Source organism: Argentina silus (assembly GCF_951799395.1).
Source record: "Argentina silus genome assembly, chromosome: 20".
NCBI lineage: Eukaryota > Metazoa > Chordata > Actinopteri > Argentiniformes > Argentinidae > Argentina > Argentina silus.
The window spans coordinates 250518-274644 of NC_139674.1; the positions used below are offsets into that span (position 1 = coordinate 250518).

The 24127-nt window shown below is 41.6% G+C and overlaps 1 pseudogene across 1 annotated transcript; it reads right to left on the minus strand.

Moving 5' to 3' along the window:
- Positions 1-1528: 1528 nt before the first annotated feature.
- Positions 1529-23895, minus strand: LOC310820244 (cytochrome P450 3A27-like; annotated as a pseudogene). The gene is made up of 10 exons: positions 23885-23895; positions 10013-10082; positions 7037-7105; positions 6195-6302; positions 5742-5819; positions 5544-5619; positions 5214-5374; positions 2615-2834; positions 2249-2411; positions 1529-1648 (listed from the first exon to the last, which is right to left on the minus strand). The product of its transcript is annotated as a cytochrome P450 3A27-like (transcript).
- Between the last annotated feature and the right edge of the window lie 232 nt (positions 23896-24127).

A 24127-nucleotide genomic window follows, 5' to 3' on the forward strand; every position in this document is an offset into this window, starting at 1 on the left:
TAAAGTGGAGGACTAAATGTTACGTATAGGCCTAATATCTAGACCGTTGATGGGCACACTTGTTACTTCTCGCTTTCAGAACCCTGGACTGGGCTCGGGCTGTATATTCATATAGTTCCGTTAATTAGCCTAGCCTACTTTCCGTGATTTAATGTGACTTTTGTAGTGTGTTATAGCCTCTGCACTGGTGCTATTTATTTCACATTTAAAATAATACAATTGATAAAACCTGATTAAACTTTCCTACAAGTTAACGATGTGCCGAATGCTTGTATTTTGATTAAACATGCAAGTTATTGAAGACACGTGTCTGTCTCATCTTTTTACTTTGTTGCAGTATAGGCGTTCTGTGTCGCGCTGAAGCGTATGAAGTGTATTCAGTTATGGGGTTTACTGTACATACTTTTTCTCTGCACTGTTCCTGCTGCAGAGGATGCGTAAACGATTTTCCCATGTTGTTTTTTGGTTGTGGTCTGTGTTTATACATTTAGGCTATTAGTTGTATCCTACTTTTCAGTTTTACAAGTCAAATCTTATGACAGATGAGATGGCACTTCAACCGATAAAATGCAGGTACATTTTGACTACTGCTGCACTACGATACCCATAGATAGACCCAATACATTGGTAACTGCACTACTTTTACAGCTCATATACTGCTTATACTGTTCATACTGCATTCTATATTTATTCTGCTTATAATGTTACTGTTAATACATATATTGCTTATACTGCACTACTTATACTGCTCATATACTGCTTATACTGCTCATATACTGCTTATACTGCACTACTTATACTGCTCATATATTGCTTATACTGCTCTACCTGTATATATTGTTCACATTGCACTTTTCTGCTTTTTTGCACTTCCGGTTAGACGCTAACTGCATTTCGTTGTCTCTGTACTTGTACTCTGCACAATGACAATAAAGTTGAATCTAATCTAACACCTATTTATTGTCATGTTTTGATGGCATGTTGTTCATTCTCATGTTATGATTTAGTTTGTGATTATACACACGTTTTTAGCGTGATGATAGAGACCCACTACCAGACGAGTACAAAACATACACAAGTCACATGCAAATCCCTGCACTGCAGACGACAGACAACAACTGTCTCTGTACAACTAGTCCTGGACCTCCACTAATAGACAGATACAAAGAGAGCAGCATACAGTAGCAGCAGAGCCCAGAGGCGAGGCAAGGCAAGGCAAGGCAAGTTTATTTATATAGCACATTTCATACACAGAGGCAATTCAAAGTGCTTTACGTAAAATAGATAAAAAGGAAAGAGCATGAAAGAAAAATTAGAATAAAAACGCATAAAAGACATAAAAAAAGAATAAAAGTCACAGTGCATTTTAGGGTCACAGTGCAATTATTAGCGCCAATTTAGTTTCAATTTAAGGCAAAAGCGAAGCTCTTTTTTTTTTTAAGCCCATTTTTGAAAGTAGCCAGTGTTGGGGCTGATCCTAGATCTATGTGTAACATAATAACTGAGAGACCTGCAGCAGGGCAGGTCCTCATCCCTGGCTGTCTGCTTTGAGCTGGTTGTCGTTGGACTCCTGGCAGCGGAACAGCAGCTTGAGTTTGATGGGCCGTATGGGCATCAGAGTGTTCTGTAGGTCCATCTCAATAGGGATCTGGTGAGAGTTGACACACAGTTAAAGTATGAAGGAACGAGTAAAACAGATGTCAGCGTTACACTATGAATGTTACCTAATACAGTGTCACTGTTACGTTCGGGTAGCATTGCACTATAAATTCAAATAAACTCAAACTCCTGGACAACCTCTCTTGGGTCGACATACATTAAAATGGCCCTATGAAGTCTCGAGGGAGTTTTGCAGAAATACAAATAGCTTTTTTTTTAAATCTCACACTTCCATCATTTAGTTACTAAATTTTAGTAGGTAGCCTATACTGAGGATGATTGGCGCCTAGTACTGAAAAATGCAATCTGGGAAATTAAATGGGGAGTACATACTCATGCAGTACGCAAGTACAGAATTGTAGTATGGGGGTTCAAACCCGGGTCTCCCATGTGGAAGACACAAACGCTACTATTAAGCCAAGAGGACATCCTCAAGGTCTGAGGGCGACACTTCAGTTTACATGTCTCAGGCAGGGCTACCTCATCACGCGAGTGTGATTCCAAAATCACCTCTGCTACATATAGAAACGCAACAAAGTCATAGGTACAAAATTATATTTACAATCATTGTATCATTATTTTGTCTCACCTCTGTCTCTTTGCAGACGGTGAAGTTGAACCTCTGTAGAATCTCCACCATCGCCAGTTTCAACAATACCAGAGCGAATCGCATCCCGATACAGTTCCGTGGGCCCAACCCGAACGGCATGTAGGTGTATGGGTCGATGCTCTCCTTGTTCTCCTTACTGAACCTACACACGGAGAGTTCAGAGGAGGAGGGGTTAAAGAACATATCAATTAAATCACAGTAATATGATGGTTATACATGGTTGAAGAAACCTGTTTGTGTTTGGTCGTCGCATTTAGGTTTGTTTTATGGTTGTTTGTGGAACACTGCTCTTATCGTTGCTGTTGTGATTGATATTGTGGTTGTGGTTAAGATGTGGCCCATTACCTCTCTGGTTTGAACTCCTCTGGGTCTTCCCACACATCGGGGTCACGGTGCAAGGTCCAGATGGGTATCATGACAACCATACCCTTGGGGATGGTGATGCCGCTGATCTCAACAGATTTCTTGGCGACTCTTTCAAGTCGATGGGGTACAACCTGAGAGACTCGTTGATCACGCTGTCTAGATAGTCCATCTGCATCAGAGCCTCGTACTGGATAGGAGCCTGCACAGGGATATTACACTCACATGAGCACTAGTGATTGGTCGTTCACGTAGCCGTAGCCCAGAACTAACTCTTTTTCGTCACAAATCTGAAGAGCTGTTAGTTTTTTGTGTTTTTTTGGGGGGAAATGAACACAGTACTATACTTATTCTAATCTGCATAGCCTAATTTCATGACACCCGCATACAGAACGCCATTACTTTACCATGGAACATTACCATGGTGCTTTTGAATATTAGGTCCCTATCTGGCAAAACCTTTATTGATCTTATCTCAGAGCGAAAGCTGCACTGTAATGTTTTTATCTGAAACCTGGCTAAACATGAATGCATGTCAGTCTATTAGAAGTGGGGAAAAAATATATTTTCTCTCTATTATTTATCTAGCCATGTCGCTGAGCAGATGAGAATTTCATGATGAATATGAATATGAATAGTACACCATCAACAGCTTCCTCCTGTGATAATGATTTAGCAACCAGCTTCAACACCAAACTAAGGGCAACTATCGACTCTGTAGCACCAGTCAAACTGAAAAAGGCTGTGGCCAAATTTAAAAGAATTTGCAGAAAGTCTGAGCGGACAAAAACTGCAGGTCCACCTTGATATTCTTCGAGAGCATCTTTCTGCTTTTAATAAGGCAATAAAAAAACGCCAAGACAGACGGGATCATTTCTCAAAATTGATCTGACAAGACACCTGGTGATCTGCTCTCCACCTACAAATGTGAGGAATTTGCAACATACTTCTGAGATAAGAGAACCAATATTAGGTGAGGAGAAGATGTGTTTGATGACTTGTTACCCCACCTTCCACCACATGGAAGCACTATGAACTCTTTTGCAGTGGTCATACAGAAATGCTCAGCAAAGTGGGGGTCTGTTCATCTGCACCTAAAACTACCATGGTGAAACCCCTCCTGAAGAAAAGTAACTTAGACTCTTCAGTCCTTAGCGATTTTAGGCCAATCTCCAACCTTCCCTTTTTAAGCAAAAAAATAATAATTCTTGAAAAAAAGGTGTTCAAACTGTTAAATAATCTCCTTATTCCCAACTGTACCTTTGACATGTTCCAATCTGGCTTTTGTGCCGATCATAGCACTGAGATAGCACTATGTTGTTAAGTTATTAACTAGGTTCTTAATGACCTTAGAATTAATTAATTAATGCTGATGCCAAAATGCTCTTTGTCCTTGTCCTGGTCAAACTGTCTGCACACTTAAAGACACTACTTACAGTAACACTAAGCACCAGGCAAAAAAACAAGGTGTTACCATTGACTCAGATCTTAATTTTGAAACCCATATCAAGAATGTGACTAAAACATATTTGAATCACTTAAAGAAGAGTAAGTAAGTTTGCCGGAAATCTGCCATCGTGGAGAAATTCTGCCTGAAGTTGTCCAAACAACAACATCCTCCCTAATATTAATATATCCCCCCAAAATGAACTTGCAGTGTTGGACATTAGCTGTTGTGTTTCTGCATGCGCACACGATTGGGAGAGGCAGCCACCAGAGAAAGGTCAGTCTACTCCCCTAGAACACCCCTGGCACTCACAACATGTTTATATGCAAACCGAATGTCAGGTAGGACACTGCATTTTAAAAAGCGTGTTTTCCGAACCAAAACAGCGTTCGTAAATGAAATATTTATTCATAAGGGATTTATTATAAGGGATCTTGTTCCCTGATCGCTACCGATTAAAGATAGTCATTACAACCGTTAGGAAGCTTTTAGGAAGCTTGAATATTACATGGACCTTTACAGAACACAGCTGTAAAGATGCAACCTTTCCTCTCCCAGGCTGACACTGAGAGACGAATGCATGCTTGTATTACTAGCAACCTTGATTACTGTAACACTCTCCTGTCTGGTCGACCAAAGAAAGCTCTTGGCAAATGATACAAAATGCAGCAGCACGAGTCAGATGGAGAGCACATATCACACAAGTCTCTGCACTGATAACCTGTTAGTTTTATAATTTATTTTAAGATAATTGTATTAGTTTAGAAATCATTCTATGGTCACGCACACCACTGCATGTCAGACATGCTTTTAAGGTATATACCCTGTAGATCCCTCAGGTCCTCAGGTACTGGCCTTTTAACTATTCTGAAGATTCCAACAACACCTATCTACTTCCTGTTTCAAATGAATAATACTGGGCAGAAGTCTGCACAGGGATGCTACAGACACATTAGCACACTGCAAAATACTGTCACCTATCTAACCATCTGTAGGAGTCTGCAGTGCACAGGGGTTACACACTCATCAGTACCCTCTAAAACACTGTCACTATCATGTCACTATCACACTGTCACTGTCACTATCACCTGTTCCACATGAATAGTACTATATAGGAGTCTGCAGAGGGGTTACCTTGTTGGGAAACACAGTGTCTATCTCCTCCTGCAGCTTGGTCATGATGTGAGGGTTGGTTGCCAGATTGTAGGCCAGGAAGGACAGAGAGCTACTGGTGGTCTCATAGCCAGCAAAGATGAACATCATTGCCTGAGACAAGATCTCATGGTCACTCAATCCTATGACGATGGGAGAAATGGGGTGGTAGGTGTGTTTGTAGGTATAGGTGTTTGAGGCAGGTACTGTATGTGTGTGTGTTAGATGCTAGTATACAGTGTGTGTGTGTGTGTGTGTGTGTGTGTGTGTGTGTGTGTGTGTGTGTGTGTGTGTGTGTGTTAAGGCAGGCACCTTTACTCTGCTCCTCTCCCTTTGAGTTGCTGTCTTTCTGCGAGTCTATCATCAGCTGCAGGAAATCTACCCGACTCTGGAAGCAGGCTTACGTCAGATCAAAATCACATGAGAACTACCAGATGCTACCAAATCTCTACAATTGTATTACACAATACTGGCTGAAGATCGTATATTTGATCAGATATATTTACATACCTTCCTGGTGCTAGCCACGCGATTGGACTTGATCTTCTGAAAGACAGCGTAGAAGAAATCTGTGACCGAGGCAGGGAATAGGGATACCTCCTTGTTTGCCATAACAGGACCCATGAAGGGGAAGAATGCTGGACGGACAGGAAATGCCACGGTTACAAACAGGAACAGGAAATACCATGATACTGTCCAGAAACAACTCCTAGGCTCTATCCCTAGACACTTCTGTATCCAATCCACTCAGATCTCCAAGTGTCCAGCATTTAGGAACTAGAGGTTGGTTCTGGACAGGGCCCATGTGTTTGTCAAATGAGTAGAGCGCAAACCATTGGCAGTGTGGTTTATGTCAGTCTAATCAATGAAATCGATAGCTTCATTTATTAAGCACAAAATGACTGAAAGCTATATGGGGGCAGTTGTACCGACTGTGAGGAACAGTGGGCTGAAGATGTCAAACTTGAGCATTTTCTTGATGTTGGTCACAAAGGGGTCGGAGGGGTTGTGGAGGGAGTCGATGTCGACACTGAATGAAGTACTGACGACCACATCCATACTGTATGGTCCAAAGAACCTGGAACACAACCACACAATCTCTGACTACCAGAACCACAACCACAAAATTAAAGGGGGAGTTCACTGAAATTACAAATTCACCTTATCGTCTCGGAGATAAATACTCACTCCTTTAGTTCAATGGGCTCATCGTTATCAGCCGTCTTCTTCAGATTGCTGACCAAGTTACCAGAGTGCTGCTTCATGATCCTGAGCATCTGAGTTTGGAAGGATACATGGAAAAATATCATGATTGATACGTGGATTAATATGTGCAAAACATATATTAATATCATGTTTGAAACAGGAATTATTTTAATGTTTATATAGCCTGATAATATACATCCATACAGGATACATTATGTATATAGTCAAAGAATAAGTGACTCCAAAGATGAACTATTATTCTATACTCTGTCATCTGACCACTGAACTTATCGAAGATAAGATCAAATATACTTTATTGTCCCGGATGAAAATTTGTCTTGGATTAATTAATTAAAGTTGCTGCTTCACACAACAACAAACAACAATGAATACACACTATACACATAGTACAAATCACACACACACTCTCACACACACACACACACACACACACACACACACACACACACACACACACACACACACACACACACGCGCGCGCATCAGAGTTGTTAGTCATTCATTTATTTGTGTTGTATAAAGGAATGAATGAAAGAAGGAGAGGAGAGATGGGACTGTACCTCTTTGATCCGCCCACTGGTGAAGGAGGGAGACAGGACACTGCGGATCCGTCTCCATGCATCATCCTCAGCGATAAACACGGCGTCATACAGAGGCCAGTTGAGATAGATATTCTAGAAAAATAATAATAATTATATACTGCAAGATTAACCTACTATTAATAATGCTATAATAACAATGATATTATCTATTTAAGGAGTCCTTATGTTTTTTCCCCCATACAACAACTTCAATTCAGCGTATTACCCTCCTGTTAGTGAAAAGGGAGTTGCATTCTTTGATGAGGATGGTTTTGATCATGGCTGTGTCCATGATACACAGGATGGGCTGACGGCCATCATAGATCCTACAGACCAGCAAAAACAAAGATAGCCTCAATTCTTCGTGGCATTGATTCCACAAGATGTTGGAAACATTCCTTTGAGATTCTGGTCCATGATGACATGATTGCATCACTCAATTCCTGCAGATTTTTCAGGTTCACTTTCAAGATGTGAATCTCCCGTTCTACCACATCCCAAAGGTGTTCTATTGGATTCAGATCCTGGGAAGGCCACTGAAGAACACTGAACTCATTGTCATGTTCATGAAACCAGTTTAAGACAACTTTTGCTTTGTGACATGGTGCATTATCATGCTGGAAGTAGCCATTAGAAGATGGGTCAATTGTGGCCATGAAGGGATGCACATGGTCAGCAACAATACTCAAATAGGCTGTGGCATTCAAGCGAATATACCGTAGATAGAGACAGACAGACCCATCACAGATCCTGCACTCTTAGAAAAAAAGTGCTACCTAGAACCAAAAAGGGTTCTTCTTCCACTCTCCCTTTGAAGAAACCTTTTGGGTTCCATGTAGAACCCTTTTCCACAGAAGGTTATACAGTACCGTGCGAAAGTAATGGGACAGTGAAGCATTTTTTCTTCTTTTTGGAGTTGAAATGAGAACGTAGAGATTCTCATTTTTGATTTGATTATATTTGTGTACATATTGGTTTATCATTCAGAAATTACAACATTTTTATGCATAATCCCCCTATTTCAGGCTACACTAAAGTGATGGGACAATTGGCTTGACAGGTGTGTTCGTCAGGTGTGTTCCATCACATAATTTGTGCAGTCTGCTATTGGTGTCTTGTCAACATGAGGACCAAAGAGATGTTATTGAAAGTCAGGGAAGCCATTATGATGCTGAAATGTCAGAAAAAAATGAAACATAGCCAAAACCTTAAACCTACCAAAATCAACAGTTTGGAACTTCATTAAAAGGAAAGAAAGCACTGGTGAGCTAAGAAATCGCAAATGGCAAGGAAGACTTCCAGTGGATAACCAAAAAATGCTCACCATAATAAAAAAAATAAAATAAAAAAAACTGCCCCATAGATTAGGAACACTCTCCAGGAGGTAGGCGTCAATGAGTCAGAGACTACCATCCGCAGAAGACTTCACCAGCAGAACTACAGAGGCTACACTGCAAGGTGCAAACCACTACTTAGCCACAAAAACAGGCTGGCCAGGTTACGGTTTGCTAAAAAGTACCTAAAAGAGCCTGCAGAGTTCTGGAAAAACATGTACCAGAGTGATGGCAAGTGTAAAGTGTGGAGAAAAAAAGGAACTGCCCAATATCCACAGCATCCCACATCATCTGTGAAATATGGGGGAGGGGGTGTTATGGCTTGGGCATGTATGGCTTCCACTGTAACTGGCTCACTTGTCTCCTTTGATGAGGATGAATTCAGAAGTGTTCAGAAACATCTTGTCAGTCCAAGTACAAGTTAATTGCTCCAAACTCATTGGACGGCATTTCACCATACAGCAGGACAATGACCCAAAACATACTGCCATAGCAACTAGGAAATTATTCAGGGCCAAAAAGTGAATCCTATAGAATCCTATAGAACATGCATTTAATTTGCTGAAGAGGAGGGCAAAACATCCTAAAAAAACAAACAACAATCGCTGCAATATAGGTCTGGCAGAGCATTACCAGAGAAGATACCCAGCGTCTGGTTGGGTCAATGGGTCACAGACTTTTGCACTTTTGCATACAAAGGATTGGGGACCAAATACTAAACATGAGTGCTTAATTTGGACATTTGCATAATGCAAAAGAAGAAAAAATGCTTGTCCCATTACTTACGCAGGGCACTGCAAATGGAACCCATAAGAGTTATTCAACCAAAGAATCCTTTTAGAACCCTTTTTTTCTTTATTTTTTTAATTACATTTTTGCCCTTTCAATGACATGGAGGGAAGACACAATCACTTCCGATTTGAATTCTGACATGTCGTGGCTCCTCTTTATTCATGCAGTTTGAGACGTGCTCAGAGGCAATATAGGATTGTTGTCAAACATTGGCAACGCACAAGTTGTGTTTGGGACCATACTACAGAATACTTAAAAGCTTAAAACTTAAATCGCTCAATAACAGATTCAAATTATTAATGTGGAAGCATGAAATTGTTGCTTGGGCAGTGTACTTGCATGAAGACAGATCATTTGTCTTGGTGTATGAGACCATTTCGTCGGTTGGATCGTCTGTGTTTGTGAAAATCGCACGGTGTCCGCCTGGTTTAAGAGTGTATACTGTAGACACTGAGAGATATATATATCCATCATAGTTAACAATAACCAGGATCAGTTTAGCAGACTCCCCCACAGTTTCCCATATTTCTGGAAGCTCTCTGTGTCAAAATTGGTGAAACCACCCTGGGAACAAAAAAACAAAACAAAAAAATAGCCAGTTCATAAATGCTTGTCATAAACCTGAACTGTGGCTTAGTTTATGATGGCCCTTTTCCACTACAGACCGGCTCTCACTCCTCTCTTTTCGTTTTCGTTCAAAAGCTTTATTGCCCATTTTTCTGGGTAAAACAATTCATATTCAGCTCCCATGGCTTTCACCACAACAACACACATCATGGATGAGTCTACAATGTTGTTGTTTATGGGCTTAATCTCTACAAACCTTCTTATATCCCATTATCGTCCCGAGGAAAGGGATGGGTTTAGGTCCAGGAATGCCTAGTTTTTTTTATATTCCATATGGCCAGTATCCATACCTGGTCAGAACAAATATAAATCAACAATCTGACTTGAAACAAAAGCAAAACGATCAAGTCATAGGTATCATTGAAACTGTTAGATAACTGTAATTATCAATACTATCATTTGTATGTATTATCACAACTAACTAACTAACAAATAATATTTTTTATTAAAACTTCTTACACTACGATCAGAGAGATGAGTAAGGCAAGGAGAGTCCATGTCTCGGTGGAGAAGTACGGAAGGTAACCCATCTTTACAGGTTCAATCGCTTCTTCTGAGTAACCCCGGACACGTCTGCTGAAGTGATTATTTTATCCCGTCATGACACCTGTGTTTCAGATCATGAAACACAGGCGAAAGAGTATGTGAGAGGTGAAGTTGAAGCCATGGCTAGTGAATGATTGAAAGGGGATCCCTGCGCAGAGGGCAAAACTCAGTGATGTTATTGTCGGCCTTTATCTTAACATCCTGCTAATAGTTGCTGCCTGTTTGATCCCTATCGGGTTTTAATAGTTTGCAGACCCATTGATTCAAGAAGGACTATGGGGCAAATATTTTTGGGCAAATATTTTCTTTCGAGTAATACTGAATTTTACATATTTGAACTCCTCTAAAAATGTGTTATGTTCTTTACATGTATGCACTTGTTTTATATCATTGGCTCCTAAAAACAGTATTTCAAAATACTAGTTCAAAACACATCACATATTACAGTAATGAAGCAACTGATTAACATGAATACAGTGCTCTTCATAAGTATTGGAAAGAGGAAGCATTTTCTGTTCTTTTAGCTCTACACTTGGATTTGAAATCAAACAATTATTATGGGGTCAAAGTAGAGATTCTCAACTTTAATTCAATGGGTTTTTAAAAAAACATTTGTAAACATACTCCCACTATTTCAGGGCTTCAAAAGTATCATATAATGTCCAAATAAAGTACTAATGTTTCGTATTAGGTCAACAATCTGCCTGAAGTCTGCGACCCCACCAGGCACTATCCACTATCCACTATCCACTATCCACTCATCTTTAGAAAATCATTGACTAGCCTCCCTACAGCAATATTATCTTGACATTAGGATCCTTTGTCCAAACCAGGGTGTATGTTTGGTTGCAGGGGCCCAGGCTGTGCTCTCTGACTGCTCCAACTGTAGTAGACCCTGCAGTGAGGAAGAGGTCAACATGCTGCAGTACCGTCAGCCAATCACACACAAGAACCAACAGATCGCCAAGACCTCCATTGCACCATGCACGCACGCACGCACACACACACACACACACACACACACACACACACACACACACACACACACACACACACACACACACACACACACATACACACATACACACACACACACAAACACTGTCTCAACAGCCCCTTCCTTCACTCTCACTCTCTCTCTCTGTAGGTGGGTCAGGCTGCGTATTCAGCCTCTAAGGGGGGTATTGTTGGGATGACTCTACCCATCGCCCAAGACCTGGCACCCATGGACATCCGTGTGGTCACCATCGCACCCAGTCAGTAAACACACACACATACATACGCACTCTTTCACACACTCCTCCCCCCCCCCCCTTCCTCTCCATATCAGACAACCTCTCTCTCCCTCTCCTTAGGTCTGTTCTCCACTCCTCTCCTGGCGGGTTAACCTGAGAAGGTGCGTTCATTCCTGGCCCGCCAAGTGCTCTTCCCCTCGCGCCTGGGAGACCCTGCAGAGTTTGCCCACCTGGTGACATCACTGGTTGAGAACCCCATGATCAATGGAGAGGTCGGATGGAGCTATCCGCATGCAGCCCTGAGAGAGAGTGAGTGTTTGTGTGTGTGTGTGTGTGTGTGTGTGTGTGTGTGTGTGTGTGTGTGTGTCTGTGTGTGATCCAAGGTATACCACTGTGACAGCTCCGATGTGTGTGTGCATGTGAGGTGTGTGTTCATGTCTGGTACTCCAAGCTCTGCTGTACTGTACGCTCCATGCTGTTTTGCTTTGTTTTGTAAACTGATCCAGTAATAAACTTCTAATGAGTCTGAGTCTCTCCTCCTCTGTGTCTGTGTAAAGTGAGGTCAGTAGGAGCTAATAGGACAAATGAAACAAGAATGAGCCTTATTAGGCAAGTGTACCTTCATTTGTCCTATTAGAAGTGAATAGAACGCCTGGACACAGGAAATGCTAAATGCTAAAGCTCTCATAACATCACACCTGCACCAGTGTATAGCTTTATGTACATGTCATCCACAACATTTGAGTGAAGGGAAAGGGAAGCACACATTTCTTTTGGAATGGAAAGGAGTCGAGGTACAGTATCTTGGTATACACACGTTTGCTCCAGTTTTGTACCCATTGACTGTGACCCTGTTTGTGTAAGAGGCTAGGGCTGACCCATTCTGATTCAAGATGTTTGTGTAAAAAAGGTATTTATTGCATATATTGTCCACTAAAAAGCAGATGATGGTACAAGTGTAAGGGACCAAGTGCTCCAACCTCAGTCTAGCCTGAAGATCATTCCATATCTGAGGAGCACAGCAGCTAAAAAGTTCTTCTCAATTCTGTAATCACTTGTAGCACATTAAATAGTAACAAGCTGCAAGTTTGATCGCCACTAAGTCGCCATAAAAGCAATGATGTGAGGTAAAATGGGAGTTTTAAAAGAACTGCTTCATATACAGATGAAATCCAATGATAAGCCCTTCTCAACGTCAAAGAATCCCAACCCACAGACTGATACAAAAGACAATGGTGGGTACAGAAAACATGCCTACAAATGAACTGCAGAGCAGAGTGATAAATCGGGTCTAGTGGTTTAAGAATTGAGGCTGTCGTGTGATTTTAAATTGTGTCACCATAATCACGGACAGGGAGGAGCGTTGCCAAGACAATCTTCCTCCTATTATCAAAGGTGAAGCAAGACATTTCTTTACAAAACAAGTACAAGTCTAACTCGCAAACTCTTGATCACTTTTTCAACATGTATTTTAAAAGTGTATCATCTATCTAAATGCCCAGGTACTTATAATGGGGAACTTGTTCAGTTTGGGTTCTTTTCAGGGTACAAATATGTTGATCATTGTAATCAATATTATGGGATATAGAGAAAAACATAACAGACCTCATGCATACCTCTTCAAATTAAGGTTTACCCAGATTGTTTCTAATCTAACCCATGTGCATACATGTGCCATGTTTTTTCTTCCTCAACTTGTAAATGTAAAAAACACAAACACCACCACTTTGTCTTTTTGTGGTGTTAGGAATACAGACCTCACAGATAAAAATGTTTTGATAAAGGTCATAAACCGAAACGTCGACACAATAAATAAGCAGAGGTAACAATCGTGTGTGCAGGAGTATTCATTTTTTTACATACCTTTTCTTCCTAAACTCATCATCACTCAACATAGTTTACAGCTATGCAACTTGTAAAATACAGCATTTCAAACATGACACACAGTTTGCCTTTGAATATGACTTTAATGAAAGAGAATTGAAACGGCAAGTGTAGTTATAGTGGTAGTATGCAGGGTAGTTATTGTGGTAGTAAGTTCGGGATAGTTGTGGATTTCCAGAATTGTCTCTGTGTTGAAATATCTGAAAGAGAAAAATTGTCTTATCATTTGTATAGATAAAATCTAAATTATTTTGAGGTGATTTGAGAAGCCAAAAGGATCATGCTTAGAATGCACTGTAAGCAGATAATGGAGGGCATACCTGTATTTTGTTTCCCTTTATGGAAAGCCCTCTCCATGCTCTCTCTGGCAAACTCCAGGTTCGCCGCCATTACTCTTTTCTTTTCAGTGTTCTCCTTCTCTCTCTCCATTTCTGTCTTCATCCTCTTCACGACATCTTCTGTAATCTTTGTCATCAACTCTTTCACTTCCCTCTCCCTCCTTTCCACCATATTATTTATCATCCCATCCATCTCTTCTCTCATGCGTTTAACGTCATCTTCTTTCTCCTTCAGGATTTTCTCCATCTCTTTCTCGACCACTTCTACTCTCTTCATTGCCTCCAACTCCTTTTTCACCCATTCAATATCCTTTTCTTTCTCCTGTTCATTCCTGTTTCTCTGTCTCTCCTCCTCTGCCCATTTCATCACCTCCATCCTCTCTCTCACTTGTTTCACCTCCCTTTCTTTCTCCTCCAGGATTCTCTCCATCTCTCTCTCCATCTCTTCTACTGTCTTCATACCCGCCTCCATCTCCTTTCTCATCCATTCAATAACCTTTTCTTTCTCCTTTTCAATCTTCTCCCTCTCTCTCTCCATCTCTGTCTTCATCCTCATCTCCTCTTTCACTTCCCTCTCCCTCCTTTCCACCATATTCTTTATCATCACATCCATCTCTTCTCTCACACGTTTAACGTCGCATTCTTTCTCCTCCAGGATTTTCTCCTTCTCTCTCTCCACCTCCTCTACTCTCTTCATCGCCTCCAACTCCTTTCTCATCCATTCAATATCCTTTTCTTTCTTCTTCTCATTCCTGTCTTTTTCTCTCTCCTCCTCTGCCCATTTCATCACCTCCATCCTCTCTGTCACTTGTTTCACCTCCATTTCTTTCTCCTCTAGGATTCTCTCCATCTCTCTGTCGACCTCTTCTACCCTTCTCTTCATCACCTCCATTGTTTCGGTCTCCTTCTTACTCATCTTTAATCTCTCTTCGCTCTTCTTTACCTCCTTCTCTCTCTCCTGCACCACCCTCTCTCTCTCCTCCACCTCCTTCTCTCTCCTCTTCATCTCATTTCTTGTTTTTTCCATCTCCCTCTGGAAAGTCTCCTCCATCTCCTTTGTCACTTTCTCCACCTCCTCCACCTCTTTCGCCTTTATTTCCAACTGGACAATCCTCTCCTCCAAATCCTTTTTGTTATTTTCCTGCGTCTTTTGAATGCGACTGAGTATTGCATTGCATTCATTCACTTTCTCAGTGTCTCTATCCAACACTTTCCTCTTCCTCTCCATATTATCTTTAAGATGGTTGACTATCTTCCTCTTCCTCTCCACCATTTCTCTGTCCTTGTCCACCATTTCTCTGTCCTTGTCCACCCTCTCTCTCTCCTCCTTCAGCCTCTCCTTCTCTGCATCGGTGTGCTCCTTCACCTTATGCAGAAGGTTTTGGGCTCCCTCCACCTCTTCCGCTCTCTCCTCCATCTCCCTCCTCCAACCCTCCTTCTCTTCCTTTCTTTCTTTAGCCATTCTGGCCCTCTCTCTCGTGTGCCTGGCCCGTCTTGATGTCCTCTGTGGGAGTGGGGTGTAGGCTGCGAAAGCTGCCGGTCCTGCTGCCTCCATCATCAGGGCAGCCTGATCCTCTTTACACTCCTGTGGACATACAGTGAACACACTACAGGTGCAGTCTCGAGAATGTCTTCCTGACGCCTTTACGCATACAGCTTTGTGATGCTTAGACAGTAATGACATAATTCATGTTTACATTTCTTTAATTTTCGACGCATTGTCGTTATTCGTGACGCATCAATGACCAATTGATTATCTGGCAATGCAATGAAAAAAGCGTGTGGAAAACAGTCGTTAATGATGTAGTGGAATTTAAATCATGGTATTTTGAAATAACATACCGTTAACCAGAGCTGTTGATTCATTCAGAGACTTTATTCACAGAGAACAAAGCCGGGTCAGGTTTGCAAAGTTGAACACACTTTTCACTTCCGTTACCTGTCTTTTTATAGACTTCACATAGGTCAACACCCTTCATTCAACAAACGTCTACTTCCTGTTTACATACACCAATAATATTCAAGAACTACATTTCGTCATCCCGGGGCTACGCCCCCTTTGGCTTGGCGCCGATCAGTCTACTGTAGAGATCAATTGATCTAGGCTGTTTTCTAAAGCCCTTTTGTCTTGGCTGTTTACAACTGTGTTTATCACCCATCCATCCTGTCCCCAGATCACCTGATGATGTTTACACAGCTGTATACCACTCTACTTCAAAGCATCCATACCCCCTAGTCAGCCCCCACCTAAGTGATCTCACCCCTCTGAGATGTTCCAGGACCATCTGGTGTCCTTGTGACCTTTTCCCCTAGGTGTGGGATTACTAAGGCTAGTATTTGTCTTTAAATTTACTATAATGACAGATTTGGGAAGCACATTTCTTCAATGGTGGCCGCATGGCATTCCTGTGCAGGTGACAATGGTCATTTTTCAAAACGACAAGGATATTTAAACACCTGATTATTTGTTTGGTATGCTCTATGGCCTCGGCTACAGACCTCATCGAAGTGACACTTCGATATCTTAGGGTGCACATATCACGTCTTGGTCTAGCGGATAGGAATCTGCCTTTTAACGCAGGGCGGCCCGGGTTCGATTCCCGTCATGGTAAATGATTCTTGTAGAAAAATAAAATGAGTCACAACGTGTGCAACAGAACAGTTCGAAATCTCTTTACATTTGCATCGTCATGAACATGAGTTATATCAGGCTAGCTCATTTTTTCTTTGTTCATTTTAAGTGTAGAAACAATATTTCGTTTGTGACCATTTTTTTCTGCCGTTTTGACAAGTCTCATGACTAAAGAACACAAGGCTGTCTGCTGAAGGACGCTTGACTGTAGATTTTTGCTTCGTGTCAAAAGCACTCCCTGACGCACACTTTTTCAAAGCAGGTGAATTCATCAGATCTGTTTGAAACATTGCATTTCATCCAGTCAATACGACTGCTTAGATACTCGCAGCACAGTTGCCCCCTACAAATTGCCCATGAGCGCGGAGCTTGTCTTTGTCAATGTAACAACTTTGCTCCATCAAGGGGAGCCGCCGGTTCGACGCCCCTGTAAGCACATGTGTCTCCAATTTGTAGCCCTATGGAAAATTAGGCCTAACTATTAAAAGTTCTTTGATTAATAAATAGGAACTAATAAATAGTATAAATAGAATAAGTTCATTAATAGAATACATAGGACTTAAAAAGGGTAAAACTATTACTATGTTTGATATTGAATAGAGTTTCATGGGTTAAGTTCATGTATTGAATTATTTACCTGATGTAAAATGTATTTTGTTTTCTTAAATACTGTGTTCACAATGCTGGCAATATTGTAAAGGAATTTATTTTTGATTTCTGTCAGAAAAGATTCAAATGTAAAGTTTGTGCATTTTGTTTATTTTCATGAGTCAATGAAAAAGTGAGATGAAGGTCAGGTGTCAGGTGGATGAGAAGGAGAAGTTAGATTCGGGATGGCGAACGAAGAGAACGCATGGAATATGCTGCTGTGCTGGTTAATATTGTGGAAATAGGTAGCCCACTTATTTCTGTGTTTAGAACAAGGTAATAATGCGAGTGCACAACCCGTGCATCTTATAAGTTATTACGTTCGGCGTATGACCTGTTTTGGAACAATTTCTCTGCAGAGGAGTAACCGTTCCGACGGTCAACCACCTGGCTTAGCCTAGCCTACAGTGAGAGAGCTAGTTTTTCTTCGGAGGCTTATGGGCTGTGTGTTCGACCAACACGGGAGTTCAAAACGTCGATAGCCACCGGGAGAGACAGTGGCACCAAAGATTCCTGCCGTTGGAGAGAACTACCCCGGTTGCCGAGAGAGGAGCTTCGCGAGGCTGCCGGCTTAAGGAACTGGGAGTTTGGTTTTTGTCGTCTAGCTCGTGAGAGTGAAGGAGCCGCCATTTTAGGTGAGCTACAACGCACGCAAGCTACACGCGCCAGGCCTGCAACGCACTGGACTTTGGTATTGTTGTCGTAGTTATCATTGCCGGCTTTAGAATAGGTTTTATTTCTTTTCATTGAGGTTTACAGTGTTTACCATTTACATTTGGATATTTGTGTGTGCACGTTAAGTGTTACTGTATTTCATTTCATGCAATCTATTTTGGGGATTTAATATCAGTGAAAGAAGACTGATTTGAATAAAATAACAAAAGACATGTAATTGGTGGGACTGTGTTAATGTGAACAGACAAAGTAAAAATACAATAATAGTTAGAGATAACATTTTATTTAAAGAATTCAGGTTAGCCACCCCTATTAATTGCCCAGACCAGCAAAGGGGCGCTACAAATTCCTTTTTTTTTTTTTCAGGCAAGCCACTGTGAGACGCCTTTACGCATACAGCTTTTCGATGCTTATAACATAATTCATGTTTACATTTCTTTAATTTTCGACGCATTGTCGTTATTCGTGACGCATCAATGACCAACTGATAATATGGCAATGCAATGAAAAAAGCGTGTGGAAACAGTCGTTAATGATAGATTCGAGAAGCACATTTCTTCAATGTTGGCCGCATGGCATTCCTGTGCAGGTGACAATGGTCATTTTTCAAAACGACAAGGATATTTAAACACATGATTATTTGTTTGCTGTGCTTTATGGCCTCAGCTACAGACCTCATCGAAATGACACTTAGATCTTAGGGTGCAGATATCACGTCTTCCCAAATGGTCTTTAGGAGATTAAGTGCTATGTGGGCGAAAGTGCAAATATAGGCCTGCCTATATAAATAGATAATAACAATTTTAAGATAAAAAGAAAATGCTGGGGACATGTAATAAATTAGTAATACGCATAGTGATAAGACAATTAGAGATAACAGGACGTAAAACCCCCATAATAAAGTGGCCATGCGTAACTGTTGTGATATATTAACAAACATTTTAGAAAAAGGTAGACGGTAATAAGTGCTGATGTCCTACAATTCGAGAAAATCACACACTATATATACATACATATGTAAACCACACACAGAGACACAAATAAATATGAAAGTGATGAAGTATAATACATGCTGTAGTATAATAAATACAAATATATATATATATATATATTATATATACACTCAACAAACACTTTATTAGGAACACCTGTACACATTATCATGGTGGAGGTGGTGTAATGGTGTGGGGAATGTTTATTTGGCACTCTTTGGGCCTGTTAATACCAATCAATCATATTGCTTGAATGCCACAGCCTATTTGAGTATTGTTGCTGACCATGTGCATGCCTTCATGGCCACAATTTACCCATCTTCTAATGGCTACTTCCAGCATGATAATGCACCATGTCGCAAAGCAAAAGTCGTCTCAAACTGGTTTCAGAAACATAACAATGAGTTCTGTGTTCTTCAGTGGCCTTCCCAGCCACCAGATCTGAATCAAATAGAACACCTTTGGGATGTGGTAGAACGGGAGATTCACAGCTTGAAAGTGCACCTGAAAAATCTACAGCAATCGCGTGATGCAATCATGTCATCATGGACCAGAATGTCAAAGAAATGTTATAAACATCTTGTGGAATCAATGCCACAAAGAATTGAGGCTGTTTTCAGAGCAAAGGGAGGCCCTACCGAGTATAGTATAGTGTTCCTAATAACGTGCTCAGTGAGTGTGTATATACAGTGCGGGAAAATAAGTATTCAACACATCAACAAATGTTTAATTCAACATATTTCCATTGCAGCCATTCACATGAAATTTAGATCAGACATAGGTATTAACTCAGTAAAACTACTCAGCTAAAGAATTTGTAACACCAATCTATAAAAAAAAGTTGTGCAATTCTCCAGGGGAAGGAGAAGGACTGGAGAGGAGGGGGAGCCCAACGGGCCTGCCGAGCCAGAGAAGAGCCACTCCAACAGCAGCACGCTGTCCGGCTGGCGGGACAACATCATCTTCATCAACGAGGTCTTCCACCAGGTGCAACTGACCCTGTATCCCTTGCTGCAGTGTTGACAGGAGGCTGCTGCTGAGGTTCCTCCACTGCTGCACTGCCTCACACATCCAGCAGGGGGCAGCAGCAGAGCAGCTCAGGGCTCTGCAGCACAGGCTGGATTTTTCCTGCTCCTCCTTTGTGGACCTGTCAGCATAGGAGCAGAGGGACACAGCACAGAGCTCATCCCACTTAGACACAGTCCGTCTGGGGTAAGGACAGACACACTGATCTCTGATGAGGAGGAGGGAGGAGGATTTCTCATTGTACAATGTACGCTCCCTCCTCTGTCTCCCCTCAGCTCCAGCAAAGCCCTCCTCCTGCAGCTCCTGTACCTGGTCCCTGTGGGAGGTGAGGCGTGCTGTGTCCCTCTGCAGTGCCCTTGGTGGAGAGCTGGACCTCAGTGAGACTACAAACCAAAGTTATACATAGTTAGTGTATAGCTGGTATATGATTCCAATTCTCAGAATGAGCCGTGAATCAGGAAATTTGGTGTTTCACATAATTACCAATGTTTTTTTTAATTGTTTTTTAATGACTGCCATGGGAGTGGCTGTGGACAAAATCTGCGATGGCCCTATATCCAATTACATTTTTGAAGTCCCTCTCTATCAGAAGAGGTTTTATGCTCTCACCTTTAAACCCAGATGAACATGTATTTTAATCTGAACTGTCCTAGACTATTAAATATAACTTGAAATGGTGACTGACTACTGCTTGAGTTTGTTTTGTGTGAATCTGTAATGACACCAACTCTCATTACAGACCATTATTGACCAATAAGACACTTTACTGAATTTCTATTTCTATCTCTCCACTGGACGAAAATCATTCCTATGGGATTTCCCATAGAGTGAAATAAGGCAGATTTCTTGACAGATTTCATGTTGACAGACATCAATAGCAGACTCCAAAGTCACTAGGTCTCAACTACCCAGCTTAAGCATATTGAACAACACTTATTGGATTTGTGTTCTAATGGCCTACTCTACGTTACCTAGTGATAGGTTTGGGAATTGTTATCTGGGTTTCGTTCTTCCTGGTACATCATCTAAGGACTACCTTCTGACTATGTACAACACTCACACACACATGCTAGATATTCTGCCTGATGGGAGGGCAGGACAGTGATGTCAGGTTTGTGTGGTCATTTGATTGTTGTTGTTGTAATGGCTTAATTACACCTTATTTGGCTCTGTTCTAACCTACCACTCTAGTCTTACACACACGTTGCTGGGGAAATGGCACAAGAAAGACGCAATCCTAGCAACGACAATTGTCAGTAGCACTAATTATTCTGTAATAATGATGCATGACATGTATTTTCAACACTTTTCAAAAATACGTCACTGTAATGTATTGGCATTATTACAACTTTGTGTTTCCAATGTATTAATAAGGGCTTTCCCTATTGGCTGTGTAAGAGTCCTTAGCTGTTGTGCACATGCGCTGTACTCTGTCTTAAAATTGATCAGTAAACGAGCATCCACGTAATGTTCGGTCTCCGTTATTGAAACCGTGAATATATATAACTCTAAATATATTACAATTTGGCGACGAGGATGGGATATCTAATGAAAGATGATCCCAGTGACGAGAGACAACTTTGCAGCAAGTAGAACGCAATAAACGAACTTTGTAGCTCGAAAGAAAGAGGCTAGCAAACGGAAGCTAAGTAGCTAAAGGCTACTAGTTTCCAAATCGGTGCGTTAGCTGAATACAAAGAAGGACAGGAAGATTTCGAATCTTACTTGGAAAGACTGGAACAGTGGATGATCGCAAACGAGGTGGACACTGACAAAAAGGTCAGCGTGTTTCTGTCGGTAATCGGAGCGGATGCCTACAGACTTAGCAAAGAATTTAGTCAGTCCTGAAAAACCTAGCACACAAACCTACGAGGAGCTAAGCGAGGCGCTCAGTGAGCATTACAAGTCGAAACCGCTTGTCATCGCGGAACGTTTCCGTTTTCAAAAAAAAAAATCAACAAGACGGTGAGTCTGTCTGATTACATAGTAGCTTTGAAGCAACTTTCAACTCATTGTGAGTTTGGTGCACATCTTAATGATGCACTCCGTGACCGTTTCGTTAGTGGGTTAAAAGCTGAGGCTGTGCAGAGGAAACTTTTATCGCAACCAAGACTAACATTCAAGACTAAGACTATTAAGTAATAAACAAAGTCAAACAGTCAGAACAAAAGGCCTGATTAGACACAACTTGATGACGAAATGTAGTTCTTGAATGTTATTGGTGTATGTAGATAGGAATCAGAAACACGTTGAATAGAAGGCGTTAACCTCTGTGAAATCTATAAAGACAGGTGACTGAGGAGAACGGGGTCGTCTACATGTTCTGCGGGAATAAAGTTTTTGAATGAATCAACAGCTCAGCTTATTTCAAAGCATTATAACTTAAATTCTACGACACTAGCATTAGCAAGGAAGGCCTGAAAAATGCCTTCGTGTTTTTCAGGATTGGCTGTGCGTGGACTGGGGCAGCCGTTTCTACGACAGGTTGTTGTTGTTTTTTTTCTTTTTTGCAGGGCTCCCGTTGGGAGGACAGCGAGAGCGACTTCGAAGCGGGTATGTGACGTTTAATTACATTTTACAGTAGTAGACACAGTCAACAAATGTATTTGGGTATGTGCCTGGTATGTGTGTGGGTTAGGTACAACTCGTAGTTTTTTAAGTGGTGATGGACTACACATGAGGCAATCTCCTTCTGTTACTGACTGGGCTGTAAACTCTACCCATTTATACCAATAATTTTGCTTTGCCTGTTCCCATAATGTATTTACCTTATATTCTCTGTCCCTATCTCTTTTGGTTTCAACCTGTGTTTGCTTCACTTCCTGACTCAATTCTCTAGTCAGGGCCTGTTCTATTTGGGACAGCATATAGATTAGTATTATTACTTTATATATCACTAGTCACTTCCCCAGGATCCCCCAGGCTCTACTGTCCTTCCCGTTCGGCTGGGGGCTGGATTTCCGGCCCCTGTTCAGCCTCTGTACCTGTTCCTTCATTTCCTCTGTGCTCCTGTACGATCTTACCCGTTCCTTCGTCTTCTTCTCTGGTTTGCTTTTTCTTCTTGCCTCGGGACCCCTGGTGCAGTGGTTCAAGTGGTACCAGGTTAGACTCCCTCGGACTTGTATTGCAGTGGGGGTGGCTCGCACTACCTCGTACGGTCCCTCTCTCCTTGGCTCGTTCCACTTCCTCCGGAAGACTTTGATGTACACCTGGTCTCCTGGAGTTATCGGATTGGGCAGGGGTTGCTCCGGCTCCGGCTGCTTGTCTTTTTCCTGTGAATATATAACTTTATGTATCTCAGTTGGTTGTTTCATGTACTGCTTTAGTTCCATCTGGAGTTGTTCCAGTGGTGGTCCTTTGTAAGGTATATATTATAAGGCACATATCTTATTCAGCTTTGTTTTGAGGGTACCATTTATTCTTTCTACCATTCCTTGTGATTGTGGATGGTAGACACAACTCAATCTTTGCTTTATCCTTAAGTGCTGTATGGCTTGTTTCACAGTTTTCTGAATAAATGCTGCACCATTATCTGAGCTAATCTCATTAGGTATTCCAAATCTGGGTATTACTTCTCTTGTTAGAAATTTAACCACTGTTCCTGCCCCTAATTCTGCCGATGGCGTTGCTTCTACCCATCTGCTAAATCTATCTATGACAACAAGCATATATCTTTTCCATTGACCTTTTTTATCCTGTCTACATAGTCCATTACCAAATGTTTAAATGGTCCGTCTGGAACCGGTATGTGTCCTAAGGGTGTTTTGATTCCCTTTCTCACATTGTTTTGTGCGCATACTGTGCATTCTGCCAATGCATTTTCTACCATTGCCTGTAAATAGGGTGACCAATACCCTTGGAGTTTTATCTTTCTCACAACTTCCCCCCTTGCCCAATGGTCAAAACCATGCGCATCAGCAATCAAAATCCCCAGTAGCACCGTAGGTGCCACTATAGTACCCTCATGCGATCTCCACAATCCTGTAGAGCAGACCTGGGCAAACTACGGCCCGCGGGCCACATCCGGCCCTTTGTACGTCCTGTCCGGGCCGCGTGAGGCCAATCATAAATTATAGGGATGCACCGAAAATTCGGCCACCGAAATACCTAAATCACCGAAACAACATGGCCGAAACACAATTGTAATGACGCAATTAAAAAGCGCAGCCAGCACACGGTTATTTGGATAAGAGCCAACATGTCTGCGGTGTGGACTTATTTCAATATCTCGGAGAAAGACCCACGGATAGCGATTTGCAAAACATGCAATGCTGAAATTTCAAGAGGGGGTGTATCTGCAAAGAGTTTCTCCACGTCGGGTTTAATTTATCACCTGAAATCCAAACATCCCGATTGCCA